This window comes from Penaeus monodon, chromosome 40, assembly GCF_015228065.2.
Source record: "Penaeus monodon isolate SGIC_2016 chromosome 40, NSTDA_Pmon_1, whole genome shotgun sequence".
Taxonomy (NCBI): Eukaryota; Metazoa; Arthropoda; class Malacostraca; order Decapoda; family Penaeidae; genus Penaeus; species Penaeus monodon.
In genome coordinates this window covers 11,924,455-11,929,454 of record NC_051425.1, presented here as the reverse complement: position 1 = coordinate 11,929,454, position 5,000 = coordinate 11,924,455, and the positions used below count along the sequence as shown (strand labels likewise).

The 5,000-nt window shown below is 44.7% G+C and overlaps 1 protein-coding gene across 1 annotated transcript in view; it reads left to right on the top strand.

Annotated features, from left to right (window-relative positions):
* LOC119597765 (transmembrane protein 184B-like) overlaps positions 1 to 5,000 on the top strand; it is a gene marked incomplete in the record, with an annotated part of 106,429 nt that overhangs the window by 168 nt on the left and 101,261 nt on the right. Inside the window, 1 exon segment of the mRNA XM_037947391.1 lies at positions 1 to 16. This exon segment is cut by the window's left edge and continues 168 nt beyond it.

The following is a 5,000-nucleotide window of genomic DNA, read 5'->3' as shown; positions in this document are numbered from 1 at the left end:
TGCCCGATCGAAGAAGGTGAGTGTGGGAATCCATCTGTTAGCTCAATCAACCTTCCCTTCTTCCTTCTTCCTTCTCCTCCTTCTTTCTCTCTCCCTCTTCCTTCTTCCTCCCTTCGCTGTCGCCCGGTAGATCGTGAATGACCCTTCGCAGAATGGAGGAAGAGGCAGGAGGAGGAGGAGGAGGCGTTAGAGTGTTTGGTTCTGTTTGGTATTTATTGACTGGAATCGAGTCTCAGGAACTGTTGGGAATTCTCTCTCTCTCTCTCTCTCTCCCTCTCTTTCGTTCTCTTTCTCCTTTTCTCATTCTCCTTTTCCCCCCCTCTCTCTCTCTCCCTCCTCCCCCCCCTCTCTCTCTCTCTCTCTCTCTCTCTCTCTCTCTCTCTTTCTCTCTCTTTCTCTCTCTCTCTCCTCTCTGTCTTTTACTCTGTCTGTCTGTCTCCTGTCCTCTCTTTCTCATTTTATCCCCCCCTATTTTCTTATCATTTTTTTTCTTCAGTGACGTTTCCCTATTTGTAAGAAAAATATTTATTTTTCCCCTCATCGTTTTGCTCTCTGAACTGCTCTTTTAACGAATATTTTTCATTTTCACGAAACTATATTAATCTTGTTATTGATTATCTTTTAATTATTTAGGTTTTTTATTACATTACATCTTAGGTGTATTAAACCTATGGCTTTTTTTGATGTTGTTGTTAAGATCGTATTTTTGTTTACTGTGAACTATCATTTTGAAATGTTTATATTTATATTTATCACATTTATTTTTTTTTTTTTTGTGGTATTTTTAGGTATATGTTGAGACTTAGAGGTGCTATTAATGATGGGTCTTTTGTTCAGGAAATTTCTTCTAATAGTGTGTTTGTTTTCATGCAGTAGTTCTGGTTTTGTAAAGGAAATAAATGACATATTTAGATAGAGGTCGAAACTGGAGCAGGAGAGGGTGAGTTGACCTCTGCCCACTTCTTTCTTCCCCTCTCCCTTTCCCTTTCCTCCTTCCTCCCTTCTCCCTTCCCCTTCTCCCTCATCCCTTCTCGCTCCCTCTCGCTCCTCCCTTCTGCGCCACTCCATCTCCCTCCTTGCTTCTCTCCCTCTCCATCCTCCCCTCTCCTCCCACTCTCTCCTCCCTTCTCCTCCATCTCTCTCTCCCCCCTCCCCCCCCCTCCGACGTAAAACGGACGTGGCATGGAATGACGTCTTTCATCGAACGCTTGCTTCCTTGCGTCTGCTTATAACGTGACGCAAGGGAGCTGGACGGGAGGGCAGCGGCGTCTTTACCCCGAGGGGAGCCGAGGGGAGGGGGGACGAATAGGGAATCAAGGGGAAGGGGAAGCGAGGGGAGGGGAGGAATGGAGAATCGAGGGGAAGGAAGGGGATGGGGAAGGGGAATCGAGGAGAAGAGCGGGAAGGGGAAGGGGAAGGGGAATCGAGGGGGGTGGGGGAGGAGGAGTGGGGAAGCGAGGAGAAGGAGGGGGAAGGCAAGGGACGCCCATGAAACATATGGCAGGGGACGTCGTGTCAGAAGGCTCTCGGTCTGTCTCTTTTTTCCCCATTTTATTTTCCTTCTTTCCCTCTGTTTTCTTTATTTTCTGCCATTCTCTCTCTTTTGTGTGCATCGTTATTCTTGGTTTGTGTTCATTATTATTTTTTTCTAGTTATTGATTTTTCCCTCCTTTCCATTTTTATTGGTATTTTCCTATTCTCTTCTTTTTCTTCTTCGTCTGCGCCCCCCCCTCCTCCATTCTCCTAATTTTACTACTTTTTCCTTCAACATCATCTCCACCTGCCCCCACTTCCCTTCTCCTCCTCCTCCTCCACCATCACCTCGCCCTCCTCCTCCCTCCTCCTCCCCTCTCCTCTCCTCCCCCTCCTCTCCCTCCTCCTCCAGTATCATCTCCACCTCCCCCCCCCACTTCCCTCCTCATCCTCTTACACCATCACTTCACCTTCCCCCTCCCCTCTCCCCCTCCCCCCTCCCCTCCCCTCCCCCTCCCCCTCCCTCATCCCCGTCCATATTTTCCTGTTTCCCCCAAAATCCCATTGCATTTGACCTCTTGGTGTGAGGGGGGGGGGGGCTTATGTCGTATTGTTTATTTCTTCATCGTTTGTCTCGGACGAAAAGTTCTCTGCCCCTGTCGGTGTATTTCCTCTCGCTCCGTGTTTTCTTTTCCCCTTCCTTCTTCTTTTATCGCTCGTTCATCTCTGTTCTTATTTTTTTATGTTTTATTCTGTTTTTTTAATCTCTTTTTCACTTTGTTTTTATTCATTTATTTATTTTTATTCTTTTTTTATTGTTTTTTTTTTCCTTTTTTCTCTCTTTCTCTTTATCGCCTCTGAACAAGAAGAATGTGGAGAAGATCACGAAGAAAAGGAAGAACAAGGAGGGGAGAGAGAAGGGGGGAGGGAGGGGGAGGCTGACCTTGGGAGCGTCGGATCGGCCGCCGCGTGACGTGACGTGACGTGACCGAAGCCTCCGACCGCGTGACGCAATTCGTTCGGGTTTCACTTAAAGGCCGCGCTCGTCTCTCGTTCGTCAGCGGCGGTCAGGCCATATGCTCGTGGTCCGATGAGTGTGTTCCTCGTCCTCCCTCCCCCTCCCCCCCTCTGTATCTGATATCAGAGGTCTCCCCTCCCCCCCCCCCCTTCTCCCCGTTATCGGTGTTATCAGTCGCGTTGGGTAATTATGTTTACTCCCGGGCTGGACTGATTGATTGTGTCAGCGCGAAGTTCGGGGCTCGTGTCTGTGGATTATTTCTTCTTCTTCTTCTTCTTCTTCTTCTTCTTCTTCTTCTTCTTTATGAGATGCGGTTGATGTAGGGCTCCGATAGGCTGCAGAGTATTATTATTATTATTATTATTATTATTATTATTATTATTGCTGTTATTATTATTATTATAATCATTATTATTATTAGCATTATCAATATTAATATCATTATTATTATCATCCAATATCATCATCATCAGCAGCAGCTGCATTATTATCATTATTGTTATTGTTGTCATTTTTATTATTATTATTATTATTATTATTATTATTATTATTATTATTATTGATTATTAATAATTATTAATGGTTAGTATTAATTATTAGTTATGAATTATCGAAGGTATTAGATAACAGTTGGCTGCGTTCACGGTGGGTTGACATTATATATTTTAATCGGGATTTTAGGGTTAACCTTATCTCTCCCCAGTCTCCACTCTCGGCTTATCTGCCTCGACGCAGCTGATACGGAGCTGTTATCGCGGAGATAACATTTTTTGGGGGTGACGTAAGGGTCACATTTAGCCCTTCAGGCGGTGGTTGTGTGTGTGCGTGTGTGTGTGTGTGTAGCTGTGCGCGCGCGCGTGTGTGTGTGTGTGTGTAGCTGTGCGTGTGTGTGTGCGTGTGCGTGTGTGTGAGCGCGTTTCTCGGCACCTGCATGAGTGGCCGTGCGGTCTGCCTTGAGTCGGGAACAGCGCCCACGCGGTATAGTGTTACCCGGGGCCAGTATTCTTCGCAGGATTGCGGGCGTGGGATTGTTAAAACTAATGATAATAATGTTGTTGTTATTGTTACTGTTATCCTATTATCATCATCATCGTTGTTGTTGTTTTCGTGACAGTTGTTATCATAATAATAATAATAATAATAATAATAATAATAATAATTATTATTATTATTATTATTATTATTATTACTACTACTACTACTACTACGACTACTACTACTACTACTACTACTACTACTACTACTACTACTACTACTACTACTACTACTACGACTACGACTACGACTACGACTACGACTACTACGACTACTACTATCACCATTATTATTAGTATTAGTATTAGCGCCACTATTATTACTATTACTATTATCTTTATCATTACTATTACTATTGTTGTTTTGTTATTATTGTTGTTGATGTTGTCGTCGCTATTGATATTCTTACTACTTCTGCAATTATTATTCTTCTTCTTTCTATTCATTATTACTCTTCCTGGGTGCTGCGCCTTCCCTCACGTTGGCCGTCTCCTCCCAAGGCGAGCGTGAGGCAGAAGGCCAAGCGAGGTTGCGTCCACGCCCACGTGTATGGGCGGGACAGTTAGATACGGGAGAATTTTTTTTCACAGTAAAAAGAGTGGGCCAGTTTTAGCCAGGTGTTCGGCGGGTTGGGTGACCGTAAGCAGGTGCCCGGGGTAGTTGTGGGTGGCCGTGGGCAGGTGCAGGTGGGAGGCAGGCATCCGTTCGAGCTGCAAGGTGACGCAACCTCATCGTCGTCGTCAGCTGGGTGCATCTCTCTCTCTCTCTCTCTCTCTCTCTCTCTCTCTCTCTCTCTCTCTCTCTCTCTCTCTCTCTCTCTCTCTCTCTCTCTCCTCTCTCTCCTCTCTCTCTCTCCTCTCTCTCACTCTCACTCTCTCCGTCTTTCACACACACACACACACACACACACACACACACACACACACACACACACACACACACACACACACACACACACACACACACACACACACACACACACACACACACACACACACACACACACTCACATATGTATGTGTGTTTTATAGATAGATAAAGAAATGGAACGAAGAAATTGAAGAAAAAAAAAAAAAAAAGGAAATAGAAGAAGAAATAAACGTTATGAAAAACAGATCTACTCCTAGTTGCCTACCGTGTATTCGTACCTCTGTATCGCGCAGCCTCTCTGCGTTGAGGAATTGCCTGATTAGGTAATGAGCAACGGCCGAGTTATTTTTGGAAAATGTGAAATACAGAAGTGAGGTTTGCGGTTCTGCCATTGGTCTAAACTCGGTCAGGGTTAATTATTTCTTTTTCTGTGTTTTTATTTCTTTGTCTTCATTCCCTCCTTTGTCTTGTATCTTTTCTTTCCTCTTCATTCATTTCCATGCCCTTTTTTGCGTTTTTTTTCAGCTTCAGTTGCCTATATTTACCCTCTTCCTTCTCTCCGCACTCCCCTTTTTCCATGCCCTCTCTTCTCAACTCCCTCTTC